The 19146-nt window shown below is 48.4% G+C and overlaps 1 long non-coding RNA gene across 1 annotated transcript in view; it reads left to right on the top strand.

Annotated features, from left to right (window-relative positions):
- Nucleotides 1–5344: 5344 nt before the first annotated feature.
- Nucleotides 5345–19146, top strand: part of LOC142924421 (uncharacterized) — a 258403-nt gene continuing 244601 nt past the window's right edge. The window contains exon 1 of the long non-coding RNA XR_012941632.1: nucleotides 5345–6484. This is a non-coding gene — a long non-coding RNA (uncharacterized LOC142924421). The remainder of the gene's footprint in view (nucleotides 6485–19146) is intronic.

Genomic DNA, 19146 nt, shown 5'->3' with positions numbered 1-19146 from the left:
GAGGATTGCACGCAGGCAAAACAAAATGATACTTAATCCTCCTGAATGGCGCGTGGCTCCTGTTAGCACGCTCTGGCATAACACTGTATATGTAGGTTAGGGGGCTGTCCGATGGTCCCGACACTGGCTGTGCCACCACAATGCATTTGCGTGTTATGATGATGTAGGCTGTACGTGATCCTTGCCGCGTTGAGACTCAGCGCGCTGCTGTGCTGCATGTCCGTATGATGTTAGCGCCAACACTGCTCAAGAGATAACGTAGCTTCAACCGCCGTGCATTCATATAAAGTGTATCAGCGTGTAACGATCACATCACCGAATATGATGATGATGGTGATGCATGCCGGTGACTGTGTGTCAATGTCGCTGGTGGCGGTAGGGGGTGGTGGTGGTGGGTTTTGTAAATATTTTCACAATTCGCGATTATTTTCACTTTCATTTCGAATAGCTCGCACCTTTGTGCTCCTTTGCACATTCGCGTCCACGTGAGAGATATTTTTTTTTCTCTCTCTCTCTCTGAAGGTTTTAACTCAATGTAAATCAATTTAGTTAACGTGTTGGCAGGGAATTGAAGCAATCAACGTTTCTAAAGGGCACGGCGAAGCTGAAATAAAATACACAGTCACTTGGGAGGTATATTAACTAATTACGTCCAATTGTGTAAACAGCATGAAGCAATTTACTATAAGTTGTGCGCAACTTTCGCGGTAATAGATGGTCTGGTGTTGATTTGGTTTGAGGGCATGTGGAACAGTGTGAAGCTACGAGAGAGAGAGAGACAGAAAACACCTTGTGTCCCGCGATCATTCATGCGTTCGTGGAAGAAAAAAAAAGCCTTTTAGTTTAGTTGGGATTTTGGGGGCTTCTATCCCCGGCACCACCCCACTGCGACGATACTTAATTATCTGGCCGCAGTCTATTGAACCTAATGGTATCCGACTGCGGGCGGGAAAGGGCTGTAATTACATTGCAGACGTCTCCGAATCGGAGGCCGGTCGGACAAACTCGTGACTGGCTGCTCTCTAATCGGCAGGCTTAACACACTCCGCGGCAGTTCCAACTTTCACTCGCGGGCATAAATTACAAACCTGTACTTAGGGTCTGGCACCCTTTTTCTTTTTGTGTGTGTGTGTGCCTCTGCCCTCCCTCCCCTTCATCCCCACGACACCCCTCCGCTGACAACGTCCCATCCACACACACACACGCGTCTCTCTCTCTCTTGTCTCTCTTATGGGTCTGTAAGATATATATAATGTTCAGCAAAAGCTACAGCGGTCAACGGGTGTTTAGACTAAGTTAGTCGATTGCGCTGCTGTTTTATGCCACGCGGGCGCGAAACGGAGTGGTTTTGTTGAGATTTGCTGCGCCGTTGAATAGGATTCAGGTGCACGAGAAGCTTCGACGTACACACGCTCTTGCACGTATCACCCATCGCACCGGTCACCAATTATACGTCGCAAACCCCTCTCCCGCTAGACCGTTGCAAAGATAAAATATGTACGCGTATATATACACACACACACACGCGCGCTCAAGTTGTACACCACGTAAACCCACGCGCGCACACCGTACACGCCGCTCGATTCGCACACACGCGCACCTAAACCGGTGCACTCTGATTTAGTTTCGCGTGATTGTTTTTTTTTCTTTTAACTCACAGCCACGCAATTAATAACGCACTCTTGATCCTAACAATAAATGTTTGTATTTTAAAAATACATAAATGTATATTAAACGGACAAATGTGAACGTACACGATTTGATTTAGCCGGACTGACATATATATACACACAATTTTTTTTTTTGGGGGGGGGGGTTACATTCGCGTGTGAAGAGATACAGAGCCCTCCCGTGCCCTTCAAACTGTGGGACTCAACCAAGGGATTGGTTTGTCGCTAAACATAGCACATTTCTGCGCGCGTCAAGACTTGAAATTTTCGCGACAGCCACGCAAGATATTTTACTGCTTCTCGTGAACCAGAAGAATAAGAAGAAAGGAAGAAAAAAAATATCCGGCTTTGTTTATTCTTTGGAAGATTTTTTTGTCTGCTTCTGGAAACGCCTGGGAGTACGTTCTCAATTGACCTATTTTTAGGACTTCATAGATTGTTAGCGGACTTCAGTTTCGTTTTATCCTCGCAGGAGTCGTATAACAAACACACTTCAAAGTTTAAGCCATTCATTGGTTTCAAAAGGAAAACGATCGAGCCATAGATTAACACACTGGCATCTGCGATGATGAATCCGCGTTTTTATACCACGACATTCCCCCCCCCCCACCAATAATTTATTTTCGTACGTTCACGGTATTATAATACTTATTCACTTTACAATTCGCCATTATAATAATTATAATGCACATTCTCAACAAAACATGAATGTTATTGTCCTTTCCTCAACTCACAAGTGTACGTATATGCATATACCAATTGTGAAATAAATATATAAAACAATAGATGCACATCATCTTAAGCGCATTCTATAATAATAACAGATTCCACGATTGATTAAAATACACCCATTCATCTTGTCGCGGGTTTTTTTTTATTACGATGCCTTGGGACATAGCTATTTCATCCATTTCCAGAAATCTGCAAATGATCTCAAGTGTGTCTTGTTACCGCACCGGGATAATTATTTTAGTCACAGTCGCCCTTTGGTAGCAGACCTTACACCCGGCCGTAAGAAATGCGCGGATCAAACAAACGAGCATAAACATTAACACACACACACACGCGCTTTTGCTAATGGCCACCCGCGGTATTTATACAGATTTATACAGCGTCCGTGCGAACTCACGGCTGCCCTTCGAGACTACTGGAATGCGAGGCTGTGGAAAGGAACGAGCACGTGATTGCCGTGCCTCTCCCGGCCACGAGAGCCCCACTCCATCCCACGCCTCCACGTGCAGTGTGTGCTGAAACTTGATTTGTCGTTACACGCATGAACACAGGACAAAGATCCCACGTTGTAGCCTTCACAGGCTGTTGGGGCGAGTGTGCTGTTCGCGAGCCAGCGCCTATGAAGGCCAAGAAAGCCACACCACGCCCAGCCGCCTTTGTCTCTCCAGTGGCGATATTTTTTTGCGCACCGCAAAATATGCGACTCTTTAAGAGTGGATTGACCTAGGGAAGGCCCAGGACCGGTTCAGATAATCGTCACCGGTGTTGGCCGTGAGCGGGGATCGAACTTGGGTGGCCCTAACCGCTACACTACCGCCCCCCACAGTGTTGAAACTTGATTTGTCATGCACATATAAACACACCACCCCCCCCCCCTGTCACACACACGTACGCACGCACAAAGACAAATATTCCCCCCGCCATAGCCTTCACAGACTTTCGGGGCAAGTGCTGTGAGCGAGCACTTCATGAGGGTCGGTGTGTAAGCACCACGCCCGGTCGCCTTTGTCTCCCTAGTTGACACACCGCAGCAGGTACAGTACTTGTTTTGAGGCTGAGTTGACCGCTTGAGATAATCGTCACTGGCGTTGGACGCGAGCGGGAATCGAACTTGGGCCGCTGGATTCGCACCGCAGGGCGCTAACCACGTGCGCCACTGCTCACACACACACGCACGTGCACACACGCACGCAGACACACACACACGTTACACACACGCACGCAGACAAACACAGTATAATTTGAAACTTCCTATCTTTCCACACTGATCGTGTTATATTATAATACACAGTTATGGGAGGAGACTGCATTGTATACTAAAACACACTGTGCGTTTGTTGGTGCGTACAGGGCAAGTTATCCCAAAACCATATTTGACCCCCCCCCTCCCTAGCGCTCATCCTCCCCGGTCGTGAATGCGTGGATATGTGTCCATGCGGGATATGCACACCATTAAATTGATACTTGCACGCAATGTGTGTGTTTGTGTGCGAATGTATATGTATGACAAAAAATACGAACACTGATGTTTACCCCGTATCGCCTTTAACAGACCGTTGGGGCAAGTGCTGTTCGCGAGCACCTATGAAGGTGTATGAATGGATGAAACAGACAAAGATCCCCCCTTATAGTTTTTAACAGACTGTTGGGGCAAATGTTGTTAGCGAGCACCTATGAAGGCCGGCATGGCACACGAGGGGGTGGGTGACCAAAACCGCGCCCCCACCGCCTTTGTCCCCCAGTGCTGATGTCTATACAGCGCGCCAGGTACTCGTTTAAGGCTGAGTCGACCTAGGAGTTGCCCAGAACCGGTTCTGATATTCGCCACTTTTATTGGTCGTGCGCGAGCGGGAATTGAACTCAAGTCGCCGGATTCGTACGAATTCATGAATACACACGCACGCGTCTCTTAATTCGTTCCCGCGATGATCCTACCCGAGACACTGGCGCGAATAAAGCAACGTTGGTACGGACATACGCGTATGCGCGCTGCATATTTGACACTTTGGTGTTATAGTTAACGCATTCTTAAATCGATTGGGTAACGGGAGGTTTCAGAGAGAGAGAGAACACTCGATCTTCAAGGTGTGTAGTCTCGGAATCCTAAGTCGTACAGTCCTATAAGCCCAAGCAATGGCATTAGGAAATATGGCACGCACAAAAAAGGGATCATTACGTGACTCCTCTGTTTTCCCACCAGGATTCGCCGCATTCCGTCAATGTTGGTGAGCACATTAATCGCCTTCGTCCTCGGCTCGTTCCATGGCAAATCAGGGGCGTCTTCCAAGCTAATTCTCAATTTCTCCCGTGTCATTGCTGAACACACACTTACTTTCTCACACGTACACACACTCAAAAGACAAAGGTTCACGCTGTAGCCTGAACAGAACTGTTCGTGCAAGTACTGTTAGCGAGCACATATGTTGAAGGCCGGCACGGAATGAACATTCACGTGCATCCCTTGTGCCAATCTACTGCTGCGTGGACCTTTCCGCGCCGTGCTGATTGTTGTTGTTGGATGTCAGGGATTGAGGGCGGGCGGGAGAGGGAGTTATTTGACCATACTTCACCACGCTGACACAAAACACACACACGCACAGAGAGAGAGAGAGAGCAACGCATTCGCGCGAGTGATGCACGCGGGTGTGTTGTGCGTTGAACCCTACGTGTGTTCGCCTGTGTTTCTCAGCCTCCCACTCGCTCGCTCTCTCGCTCGCTCGCCAAAGGCCAGCGTCGTGTGCCCCCCTCTCTCGACTCTGCACGTTCCTTGCCCGCAGCACCGCCACCTTGCCAGGGGCCCTTCCACGCCACGCGACTTCCAGCGCAGCATCCCCGTCGCGGCACGCGGTTACGGAGCCCACGACCGCTAACCTTTCGGGTCAGCCATTGATCCGATGTCGCTGGATGAAATCATAACCCACCCCACCCACCCCAGCCACCCCACCCACCCACCATCAGCGGTCCATTTACTTCATTAGCATCGCCGATGGTGGAATGCAAATTGACAGCTAACAGAGATGCTTCTGTGCTATCGTTTTCGCGTCTTCGGCCGTCCTCTCGTATATTCTACATGAGCTGTCTGGTTTCTCGATGTGCAGGGGGGGGGGGGTTATTCATCAGTTCACGCGGCGTTGGCGGTTTTATTTTATCACCTCTCTATTTTTCACGTGCGCTGCACATGGACGATTTCATTGAACGATATACAAACGCGAGTGTTATGAGTGGCGGCGAGGGGAGCTAAACAAAAAAAAAACATATAGCCTTATAAGAGTGTTGGGACAAGTGCGTCTAGCGAACACCTCCGAAAGCCCGAACAGCACACGAGTTGGTGGGGGGGGGGGTGCAGAAAATCTGCCCGGACGCCTTTGTCTCCCGAGTGTCGATGTTTACACACCGCACCAGGTACTCAGTTGGGGCTGACTTGACCTAGAAGGGGATCCGAGGCCCGATTCAGATAAATCCTCACCGATGGTCGAGCCGTGATGCGGGAATCGAACTCAGGTGGTAGCGCCAGCGCATCGAACAACTACCACGACCGCAAAAACCACACGCTCGCACGCATACGCAACATGCACACGACGTGGTGAAAGTGTTTTCTTTGTGTTTCACGGGGGGACAGAACGCGGCGCCTCTCAGCCTCCTGTAGGCTCTTCTCAGCCATCACTTGAGCGGCTTTTGTCTCATCAAAAGCCGGGGGAACCCGTCGCTCGCTTCAGCTGCTCAGGCATGCCAGTCACGGCGAACCCGGCTCCTTGTCAACAGTTTGGATCAAACGGAACCCCCCCCCCCCCCTTTTCTTTCGCGGAGCCGATATGTCTCAATCTGTCCGCGATCCCCTCTGTACGGGGGAGTAGCGATCTTCTAAGGGACTAGACACTATCAAAAAGTTGAAAACTCTGAACCGGCACTCTGTCGTGCAGACGAAGCACCGAGGGTTTACAAGCAAGATGGGGTTGTTTTTTTTAATTTCGTGCCGGACAAATTCACCGGCGAAGATTCAGATTCGCGGCATCGTCCAAAAGAGTAAGAAGAGCAACTCGCCTCCGCTGGCCAGGAGGAAACGGGAGGAAAAAAAACTGTCCGTAAGTAGCATGACAAAGTGATTTGTCATCTTGAAAGCGTGCCTCTTGGATTTTCCACGTTTGCCCTATGCTTGCTCTCTCTCTCTCTATATAAAAAAAACACCCCACACACACACCCGGTAAGGGATAGGGCCAGGGCCGTCGGTAAAGCGAAGAGGCGACCGTGGAAGTGAATGGCTTTGTGGTGGTGGTGTGGGAAGAGTTTTTACTTACGGATGCCTCCTGTCAATGCCATGCTCTTGGCACAGTTTGTCTTCCTGTCCAAACACGGCAATGCGGCGGCTTTATCTGGGAGATTTTCAATTTCACACGGGGGGGTTGGTGGTGGTGGTGTTGCATCCCCCGGTATCAAGGAGCCTTGCGTTAAAACTGCAAGTGAATGCATTCTCCACGCTTGCTTGCTTGCTTGCATGCTGCTGCAGTGTTTGTAAACGCGATGTGTAGGTATGTATGTACAACATTTTTTTTAGAAAACAACCCAACAGGCATGCGGAGTTGTTTCTTTTATTTACTTATGATTTATTTGCGCTGTAAATATAGTTGTTGTTGTTGTTGTGTGTGTATATGTTTACTTTGGAACTCTCTCTCTCTCCCACTGAGCTCCGTGTGGTTCACGTCGTAATTGCGCTCAGACCCGGACCCCCCCCCCGACCGCCCCCCCCCCGACCCCCCCCCCCCCCGTCACACCCCCCCCCCCACGCCCCGATTTGCTTGTAGCTAACACAAGCCTATCGCTTAATCACATCTCTCAATTTCGCATTGGCGTTTCCTAATAAATAAATAACAAAAACAATAATAGCTCGCATTCAATCGACGGGCCCGCGTACAGATTTCCCGCGACGGATTTATTGACACTAAATACGTTTTGCGACACAACAACGGGGTACGGTTAATACAATTACACTGATATGCAACGGTGATGCATGCACGCATGTTACGTATGTTGTACGTGTGTTACGTATGTTGTACGCGTGTGCGTAGATGGACGTGGGGAGCGGTAGTGTAGCGGTCAGCGCGCCGCGCTACGAACCCGGCGACCCGAGTTCGATTCCCGCTTACGGCCAACACCAGTGACAATTATCTGAACCGGTCCTGGGCCTCCCCTAGGTCGACTCAGCCTCAAATAAGTACCTGGTGGGATGTGTAAACCACATCGCCAACGGGGAGACAAAGGCGGCCGGGCGTGGTGTTGGCCACCCACCCCCTCGTGTGCAGTATCGGCCTTTCATAGGTGCTCGCTAACAGCACTTGCCCCAACAGTCTCCTCGGTCTCTCCGTGGGATCTTTGTCTTTGTTGTGTAGATGGACATGCACACGCACGACTATTATATGAATACAAATAATATACGATGGGTTGTTAATTTTTGTTTACGATTGCGGATGAATGCTTTTGTATTGACACTGTGTTATGAAAACGAAAATATATATACTGTAGATACGAGACACATTTTAATGCGGATCATATGACACAAGTGTGAGTGATGATCACACCGTGAAATTGTGTTGAACCGTAGATTTGCACAAACGAAAATATCCGGCTGCGATAGTCAAAGCGCTGCACGTGTGTTCACTGATTACAAATGTGCAGTATAGGTGTACACAGACGCACGTTTTCTTAATTACCATTCTGAAATTTTCCTGGCCTATATTTTGTAACAACAGTGCAAATCTATCCCATGATATTTTCTACGTAATATATACGTTTTTTTAATATGTACGTTTAGTGAATTGTAATGTAATTTTGCGAATAATGCATTTACCTTAAAGGCATTAAATGCATTAAGACACGTTTGTACGAGATTGTTCTTCCATCAATGCAATTAACACAATACCGATATAATTCAGCATCATTAATCACTGGTAAATGTGTAAGTTAGTAATTATTTTGTAAAATGCTATATTAGACTCATCGCTTGCCTACAAATGTATGTACAATCATCGAAACACTGCTGCACGCGTGCATACATTTTCGTTAAATCGAATTAACATTTAAACATCGTAAATGGGGACGCTATCAAACGAAATCGCGTCTTATTCGTTTGGTTGTTCACGTTTAACGTGAAAGTTTCAGCGATTGTGATTGACGGACTATATCTTATAACGCCACCTTGGATGGTTTGAATATAATAAACATGAAGTGAACAAAAAATGTAGTCAACAAAGTGATGCATTATCGCGACACAGCGTCACGCCCGCTGAAGTGCAATATATGCGCGTGCCTGGATTTCTATTCACTGTGTATTTTTTTTTTACTCAGAACACCAATCATTAACACGAAAATTTGCCTCACGTCTCAAAGCAGGATGTTCTTGATGACAACGCCTCGAGACTCGTTGAGACTTTTCCTGAATGAATACATACGTACATTATATAGTCGTTATTAAAAGTGATATCGACCAGTAACGTTCTACGAAGGAGGGTCGTTGCTCGAAACGTTACCTGTTATATTATCCATCTTAAGACCACAGTGTTATTTTGACTGTGTTATTTGTTGTTACATGCGACTGCCAACACAGAATCACACACCGTGTCTTTAATCACAACACGAATTGGCTTTCGCGTTGTTTTAAACGACACAAAAAACATATGTATTGCATACACCACATACGCTTACGCATGCACACACATATCGACACATTCACGTCTACAACAAGCACACACGAATGCAGCTTGTGTGCGTGTCTTTATATGTGGGGAGCGGTTAGCGCTACGTTAAGCTACGAACTCGGCGACCCGAGTTCGATTCCCGCTCACGGCCAACACCGGTAACGATTATCTAAACCGGTCTTGGGCCTCCCCTAGGTCGACTCAGCCTCCAATGAGTACTTGGTGCGGTGTGTAGTAAGCATCGTCACTGGGGAGACAAAGGCGTGGTGCAGGCCACCCACCCCCTCGTGCGCCGTTCCGGCCTTCATAGGTGCTCGCTAACAGCACTTGCTCCAACAGTACGTTACGTCTATACGGGGGATCTTTGTTTTTGTGTGCCCACACTCATTCAAGCCCCTCGCTGGCACGGCAGGTTATTCAATTGCCATTTAAATGTTGGGCATCGTTGCCCAACTTCTCCCTGTACCCCTACATTGGTGATGCATGCAGGCAATGGCAAGCGGTCATCACCACCACTAACCACCACCTACCAGTACCACCTACCAGCACCACCTAGCAGCACCACCTAGCAGCACCACCTAGCAGCACCACCTACCAGCACCATCTACCAGCACCATCTACCAGCACGTTGCATGCAAGAGAGGAGACAGAGCGATGCGCATTATCCTGAGGCACGCTTCCTCCCCGATCACTCGTGACAAACCCAGCTCATTAACTCGCGCTACATTCTAATCGTTAGCCCCTATCTCGGGCCAGATGTTTGATGTTGCTGATCTGATGCACAGCCTCCCTCCCTCCCTCCACCCCCACCAAAGTGGCGCTCCCGCCCTGAGAGCCGCGGTCGAGGCTCTTGGAGCGGTGAGGATGCGCCAACTGCGTTACGGCATCGCGATTCAGTCTCCCTTCCGTACCCCCTTTTAATTCATTCCCCCCCATGTCCCCATTGTGTTAAACGTTCGCGAACAAACAAACAAACAACGACAACAACGCGATAACAATCACACAGTTGTCAGCGTTATTTTCAAAGGGTGCTACGAACGCGTTTATACATTTATACATATATGTGTGTATTTAAAAAATGTTGATTGGATTGGCATCCTCTCCAAGCTTTATTACGAGTGCACATCACACATGCACAGCTATTTATAAAAAGAAAAGCGTGTACACTTTACACACACGCGTTCGTTAATACCGTGCGAAGCAGATTTATCATTAACACACGCGCGCACACATTCACGCGCGCAGGACAGTTTTAACCTCGGTATTTATGACGAAACCCCAAGGTTAAAGGTCTTCGTCGTCAATGGCACCGGCCAATTCATGTATTTAGAGAGCGAGCCAGCGAGCGAGCGAACGAGGAGAGAGAGAGAGGGGGGGGGGACGAAAAAAAACCAATCCGGAAATTTCCAAGCCTTTTTTTTTAATCAAATACATCGCGTAATATTTATGGCTGCTCCCACGACACCGAAAAGGTGTAGCGCACATCAGCGGCATCCGTCGTAGTAAATAAAGAACGAATGGTTGCCCACTGTGGACCTGTTCATCAAGTGACGCATCACGCCCCGAGACAAGTTGGTGTGATTCTTTAGCAGTTCATGTCGCTAACGTAATGCATAATCATAATAATAATACAGTCGCAAACACCTTTTTAAATCTATTCTGCTTCTTCCACCACCACTGCCACCCCCTCCTCCCCTTCGTTACACCTGTACTCTAGAGAACAAGAAAAATAAATAGTCTCGTGCGAGGAGAAATATCGCTCGGGTGGGTGTGTAGTATGTAGTGTAGTGTGTGTTGTTGCTCAATTAGACAGCAGCAGCAGCTGTATTGTCGCGAAGCCATGACAGGCACTAGTGTCGAGCAGACTATAGGCACTTAAATGAGTTTCCGTTTAAACGCGAGCAAATGTGAGTTGATATACGGTGGCGCTGGGTTTAAATTAGGTTTTCTGTAATATTGTGAACTTTATTTTCTGGTCTTATCAGCGATACTCATTTAATTTACAGAGGCGCAATTATAGACACGTCAGAGCATCTCGCCGTCGCAAGCTAAGCGGCCCGAATGTTTTTTTTTACGCACGAGTCTTTGTTTAAATATAAAATGCCGTAAAACTGCATTTTATATTTTCAAATTTAAAATTGAGAATTTGTTTTATTATTGTTACACGATGCACACGTTTCTGATTGTATTTTAGTTTTTTTTTTAATGAAGCTATAAATTACGAGTGCAATAAACAACGTTTGGCCATTGAAGTGCCGAACATATTATTGCATGCGTTTAATGTTCCACCCGTTCGCATCTCTTGTTATAAACGTGGTCTTTCTCTGATTGACAGCCTCTTGAAAGGCACGGATCATTAAGGCCCGGTTTCATCCCGATGTGCGCCCGCCTATCCCACGCTCGAAACCGTCTCGCCATGGACTTGATAGATTGTTTGATTTTTGTTTTCGTCTCCATCAGCACAATTTATTTAATAAGGTGGGCAAAGTCCTTTCTCCTTGACCCTCATGTAGATAAAAAAAAAGAAATTAAATCCATCAAATCACGCGCGAAAAGAGGGTCACGTAATCGCGCACACGGCAATGACTGCCTCCAAAGACGAAGTTCAATCCAATTCTAAATTAGAAGCAGAGAATAATGGATCGATGTAGACTTTAATATTACAAAAAATATAATTATTACTACTACTACTACTTCCAGTATTGCATCGCACCCCAACTGACCCATTTAATTTTGTATTTGTTTTCCCCGCGATAAATAAACCCGTGCTCAAACTATGCCACCGTTGGCGTCCTGCTTGCACGCAATGCCACCCACACCCAGGGGGGCATGGGTGACACATGAATGGAAGCGCCGTCCGTTGATGTAAACCTTGCTCAAGAATTATTACAACGCCGTTTATTGTGGCGAGGGTGGAAGGGGGGGGGAGGGGACTTTAAGCGAATTTAACTGTCCACCATCAGTTTTTATAACTTTGTAAACGATCGTGGAGAAGAGAGGGGGTCGTGGTGAGCGCTACGGAGTTAGTCCTCGATGTCATCTCGCTCCGTGGGTTTGTTTAGACACCGTTCGTTCACCGCTCGCTGCAGTCGAGACGGCGAAACGCAATTAGGTAAAGCAAACATCCATTACGAGAAAATGGCATTGTTAAACCTAGAAATACACATTATGGTTTTATTGCTTAATTATTAATGGAATGACATTGGGAAGCCCGCTGCTCCACACTGAAAGGTAAATATGCGCGCATTAATGGAATCTTGGATTCACACGTTATATACACCAAATCCACGTGCTCAAACATGCTCACACACGTGTGTGTGTGCTCATAGTATACGAGCTAATTGCCTGCCATGCTGTACCGCTTGCTGCATCATGCGTGTTAGTGGGAGGCGGAAAGAATGGGGGGGGGGGCGGTGTGTGAGACGCGGGGGGGGGGGGGAGTTGGGGGGAGGGTCTATAACTTACGCTATTTAAAGCTGCGCTCGCGTCGAGATACAAACAAAACAATGACGTGTAAGGCACGCCAATGATTAATTCCTCAAGCCACTGGAACTCGCACATACAGGGTCCTTGGATTGTGTTGTTTGCGCTGTAAGAGCGCAAACAAAGATAGACAGACGAACCTTGCATGTAGGTGTGTGTGTGTGTGACACCTCTGAACATTTGCAGCAAGAGTCCGCGTTTCCCCAATGTACTGGCAGGTGGCGCTCAGCACACTCGAATTCACACGGTGCGAAGTCCGCTCGTTGCCCGGCATCCTTATCACTCCGCGTGCATCTCGCATCGGCGTGCCTGGTGGTGGCGGTGATGATGATGATGTCGCCGATGTTTCTTGTTGTTGATTGACAAACAACAACAAATCACACGTCGCAGTATTTTACGCACGCATTGGGGATGACAGCCGGGTTTCTCCCCCCCCCACCCCCCTTCTCTGCGAGCCCTGCGTTCGACCAAGCCTCGGGCTACAACGCCGCTGCATACACCTGTTGTTTAAAGGCGAAGGAACTGAACACAGTGGTGCTAATAAACCAACATCCCCGTACAACACACGAGACAGAGATATGGCCCGGTAGCTCCAGACGCTCGCAGGAGGCGACTCGATCCGCTTATCCGGCGGCAGTGGTGGGGGGGGGAGGGGGGTGATTTCTTGGACGTTGTGTGCCACGTCCCACATATTCGACTTAAGTGGCTTTGCCTCCCCCACCTTGTTGATGGCCCAGTGTTGCCACACACACGCGCACGTTGCAACGTGCGCGCTTCAGCGTCGCCGCGGTGATTGCGGCGGCAGTTTGGGCGCCGTTCGCAATTGGGAAGGTTGCGAGTTCAAACGGTGGCCGGGAGTTCACCAAGTGTCTCCATAGCCCTGCGGGGTTGATACGAAACAAATAATGCGAGTAGCATTTTGTGCGGAAGCCAAAAGTCTGAATCAGGATCTCTATTTTTTTCACTGGAGGAATCCAATGAGCTATAAAGCTCTTTTTCACGGATGATCAGTAGTTTCGTAGATATTCCGGTAGAAGTGGTTGACCTGTGCATATACGCGCCCCCTGCCACAGAAATGTGGAATGTTTTATCACTGGTTTGGGGCGATAAATAGGAGACGGGCATAGCCTCGATGATCGTTTGAGCAGAGAATCACTTTTTACGTGGACAATTTTTTAATTAGTACAATTGATTTGGGCATTTATTATAAAGGGGCTGCCAGAGTCTAATGGTTAGCGCACTGGACATGCAATCCGTAAGTCGCGCCGACTCGATTGGATCTCTTGGCCCGGCAGTTCTCGCCTGGTATGTAGTAGGACGTGGGTTCGATGGCGACCTTGACGACTATATTTGGAGTTTGCATTTTCTCCCCGTAGTCGCGTGGATATTCCTCCGGGTCCCCCTCCACATTTAGAAGCATGCCCTTAAGAGTATTTGGCTGATGTAAATTTCCACGTGGCAAGCCACTTCGTTGAGCTATAATTTGTGGCCAGGTCGCTTCTGAAAGAGAGCTATATAGCTCAGTGGGCCTCACCTGGTAACATTTTAAAAAGAATATGAATAGTGGTAATACACCCCACCCACCCAACCCTGCCCACGTAGTAACATCGTCAGTCGCTCGGCAGATTGCGTGTGTGGGTCTGGGTCAGTCCAGCGTAGTTTGAAAAATCATTTTTTTTAGAAAGAAAAAATATTTCTGTCGAACTGCTTTTTGTGTTTAGTTTGTTTTCCTATCCCCCGCAGCTCCGATTAGCACGGTTGCCTACGTACATATGCCACATACCCTCTCAAGGGGCTCTCCCTTGTGCAGAGTAGGTATCCCCACCTCTGCAACACCCCCGGTCAACGTGGACAAGCAGACCGAATGAATGCGCTTCTAGAGTTCGCTTCAGTGGAGGCACGTCCGGCAGCACGTGGTGTAAGCAAGCGATTGCAGGGTCGCGCCTTTGCATATGTACACAGGATATTTATACATTGTAGAGAACAATGTATTAGGTAACAAAGACAAAGATCCCCCGTATAGACTTAACAGACTATTGGGGCAAGTGCTGTTAGCGAGCACCTATGAAGGCCGCCACGGCACACGAGGGGGTGGGTGGCCAGCACCACGGTCGGCCGCCTTTGTCTCCCCAGTAGCGATGTTTTCAAAACCACTGCACCAGGTACTTATTTGAAGCCGGGTCGACCTAGGGGAGGCCCGGGACCAGTTCATAAAATCGTCACTGATGTTGGCCGTGAGCGGGAATATAACTCGTCCCCTCCGGGGTTCGTAGCGCAGCGCGCTAACCGGTACACCACCGCTCACCGCTCTGCACTGGCAGAATCAATTTTTTTACTATTGTTGATGATGGAAATGAGCCCAGTAGATCGATGAGCATCTCAACGGCCCTCAGTCGTCACGGTTCGATTCCCCAACCACCACCAGCAAGCAGACTCCGATCGGCGATTTCCGGGAGTGTTTATCAAACCGCGCCACCTGCTGTGAAGTGGTCGTTAATAAGCCACGCAGTGATATGATTTCGCCAAAGCCCGCGTTACGGTCAGTCTATAAATAATCAAAATTCGTAACGTTTACGGCAAACAAAGTTAAATCGTAAGTTTTGATTGCATCGTTAAAAGTATTGTGCGTGCTGTAACATTAAAACACGTACGAGTGTTATCACATACGATTACGTTTAATAATGCAAGATAAAGATAATACTGTTATTGCACGTGTAATAATTGCAGGGTTTGCATAGTTACATTAGAGATTGTTTTTTTTTTCCACTCATGCTGTACTATTGCTACAACGTGGTTATGGTTAAATAAATATTCCCAAATGGAGTGGAACCCCGGCCTCTTCACTAAAAATAAAGACGCAAAGCAATGGGAAGAGCCTTTTTACCTTTGGTGCAAATAACGAGCGCCGAGTCACACAGCTGTTCACACACCACTGAGATCCAAGTGGGGAATGTGCCTGCAATGAATTGGACGTCAGATTATCTACTATTTAAGGGTTATATACCAGCTAAATCAAGGCGTATTAGTTTTCAAGGCTTACGAGAAACGGGAACTACAAAAATAGCCGGGTTATTCTCGATTAAGGTGGTATACATGGGATTATAAAGCAACAATTAATCGTGACAGTTGTATAATTACTCGAAATTTTGAATGTAATGTTACAATATGGTAAATGTAACGGCAGTCGTGTTATATATTAATACACGAGGGAGAGAGAGAGTGAAAATAGAACATTGAAAGACAGATTCAACTGCCCAATAGTAAACCTCCTCCATGGCTTCACCTTTATGCAAGAAGCGTTATATATTATGTTCGATAATAATACAATGCTATAGTATTACCAGTGGATATACCAAAAAAAAACACAACATTATTGTGCAAGGATTGTCTGAGCGTGTATTTGAACAAGACCTTGACAACAATATTGCCACCCAACGCACAGTAACTACACACAAAGACAAAGATCCCCCGTTCAGACATGTCGGTTGTCGGGACAAGTGCTGCTAGCGAGCACCTATTGAGGCCTGCACGGCGTGCAAGTTCGGGGTGGGCGGTGGAGTGTCCCCTTGCCACGCCCGGTCGTCTCTGCTCCCCCAGTTGCTGATGTTGACACCAAGGTTCGTACTTAAGGCTGAGCCGACCTAGGGGTGTCCCGGGACCGGTTTAAATATTCGCCGGGAATGATGACCGTGAGGGCCCGGAAATCTCACTCGGGTCGGAAGGATAATAGCGGAGTACACTAACCAAACCACTGACCCTACCAACTACACACAAAGCAAAGACTAAGATTCCTCATATAGTCTTTAACAGACTATTAGGGCAAGTGCTGTTAGCGCGCACCTATGAAGGCCGGTACGGCACACGAGGGAATGCATGACCAACAACCACGCCCGGCCGCCTTTGTCTCCCTAGTGGTGATGTTTACACACAACACCAGGTGCTCATTTGAGGTTGAGTCGACCTAGGGGAGGCCCACGACCAGTGTCAGATTAATCGTCAACCTCTGTTGGCCGGGTTTCGCAGTGCAGCGCTAACCGCTGCACTACCGTCCTCCCGACACAACCAACACGCCCGCGTGCTGCACACGTTAATGCAGTTACACTTTGGGCGTCGCTGAGCAGACACAATAATTTTGTGTTTCCTCGTAGAATTCCCTCCATCGCCGGTTACACCGCAGGACGGATTGGAAGCGCCGTGCCCTGCACCGCAGAGCGGGTTGCCCAAAGCCCTGCGCGTCTCCCACTGGCAAGGAGTGAGTCTTTTGTGTGTGCGCGCGCGCACATACGCGCGCGCGTCTCTCGTTTTTTTTGGGGGGGGGGGGGGTTAAGATGAAGAAGAAACCTGAAACGTGAGAAGCACGCGCAGCTGCTACGCTCCGTGTTTCATATCGAGAGTCTGCTTACCTGGGCGCAAAAAAACTAAACTAAACCCAACCCCGATGTCTAAGCCTAACTAAGATTAATTCGTCCGACGACTCGTGTAACAGACAAGGTCTCGCGCACGTGGCTATGCTGCGCCACACAGAGGAATCCGTTACGGCGTTTGTGTTCCGGCTCGTCAGTGTGCAACACTGCAAACGCGCGTCTTGGGCGTCAATACGCCTCTGTATTGTACACGGTCCAGGCAACGTATGACATCAAACTGCGGTGGCATTGCAAGTTCCGTGCACGCATATGTATATATGATAAGGCGTTTGACGCCATCGCCTTGATATTAAACACGGGAATAGCTCCAACGTGAGCAAACCGAACGATTCGGCATGCATTCGTTGAACGTGTTATGTACAATGGTTATACGATACACAGACACACTCCGCATGGACCGCTGTGCGTGGTGTGTGCATGCGTGTGCGTTTGAATGCAACGGTATCACGGGGGCGGGATGCCTAACATTTGTTTTCTCGCGCAGTCAGTGACAATCAAGCACGGATTTTAATATATTTGTTGTTTTAACGGGAGATTGCAAACTATATGTGCTATACAAATATCCCCCGTATAGCCTTGCACAAGACTGTTGGGGCAAGTGCTGTTAGCGGGCACCTTATAAAGGCCGGCACGGCACACGAGGGGGATTGGGGTGGCGAGCATCACGCCAGGCCGCCTTTGTCTCCCCAGTACTCGTGTTTTTACACACTGCAACAAAGTACTCATTTAAGGCCGAGTATACCTAGGGGGAGGCCGAGAAGCGGTTCCAATACCCGCAACTGATGCCGACCGATCGCGGTAATCACACACGACGCACAGACACACACACGCGTGGATGTGTCATCGAGCCTGCGTAAGTCTGAGTAGCGAAGCGCCGTGGACACTACGAGACAGCGTTACAAACCAAACCAATGAAGAATACAACTTTGTTTAATGTGTGTGCATGTATCTCCTGGACGATGGATTACAGCGCGGTCTAGAGACGTCGCCTCTTGAGTTGTTCGCCAAGGCGAACTCATGTACTCTAGCCAAGCCAGACAGCGCACCATCATCATCATCACCACCACCACCACCGCCCCACTCCTCCTCCTAACCCCGCATGCACACCCCCATCCCTTGCCCTCAACGCCTCATAAGCCCCCTCTTCCCCCCCCTCTCTCCCGCCGCTGCTGCCACCACCACCACCACCAACCAACCAACCTTCACAACAACCACCTCCTTTCCTGCCCAAACCTTCATCATTCCCGTCGTGTTTACATTGTCTCCCCCCGCGACGACTTATTCTGCAGAGGCGTCGTCATCTACACGCAAACCACCGTGGGCCTTGTGCACGGATGTAGATAGGGAGAAAGGGAGAGATATGTACGTTGCGTTTCTCAATTTGCTGTTGCCTTTAGTATTTTTATTATCATCATTTGCATTCTAGGAGATTTCAGCATCGCGAGAGAATTCGGTGCCTCGCGCGACTTAATTTCCACATCATTTGGGCTGCTTTGCACATTTGAGCGGAGCGTCAATTATGGGCGCAGGCTTTGAGAGCGCCTACGTATAAGGGGTGGGACGATATATACGGTACATATATACGTAAATCGCAAATGTGCCTATTAACGCGAGCTACCTACGCCACGGGCTGTTGAACTCTTATTTATAACAAACGACAGGGACGGTAGCGATTTATAACAGCGTGGTCGATAGAAGGTACGGCGCTGTGTGGCTGCGAACCGCTCCGTTGTACACAACGGGCGGTGATGTTTTATTTATTGTTTCGAAGGGGTGCTCCAACTATTATACGAAAAAATGTATATATAATAATAATAATAAAGAGCGCTACTGTGACGCGCTTTGTTGCATGATTTAAACGGGCGATTGTGCGTTTGTCAATTGTGTGTACACGTGCTTGCATCGCCTCCGGAAGGTTCGCCGTATGGGATACGCTGCGATGGTCGCGCGTACGTCGGCAGCAGCAGCAGCAGCAGCGACACACAACGCATCAATCTCTGCTCCGCAATATACAGATGTGTGCTTCTGCGGCCGTCTGGAACGCTCTTCCTTCCGAAATTCGGAAGCCGCTGGGGAACTACGCATGCACTTTTAAATCATCATCATCATCTAGATTGACAACTCATTTCTTGACAGCTGCTTTTTGTG

Source organism: Petromyzon marinus, chromosome 13 (genome assembly GCF_048934315.1).
Source record: "Petromyzon marinus isolate PM22_M1 ecotype Great Lakes invasive population chromosome 13, UKy_Petmar_22M1.pri1.0, whole genome shotgun sequence".
In the NCBI taxonomy this organism is placed as follows: domain Eukaryota; kingdom Metazoa; phylum Chordata; class Hyperoartia; order Petromyzontiformes; family Petromyzontidae; genus Petromyzon; species Petromyzon marinus.
Note: the sequence above shows the minus strand (reverse complement) of the source record. Positions and strands in the feature narration are given on the sequence as shown.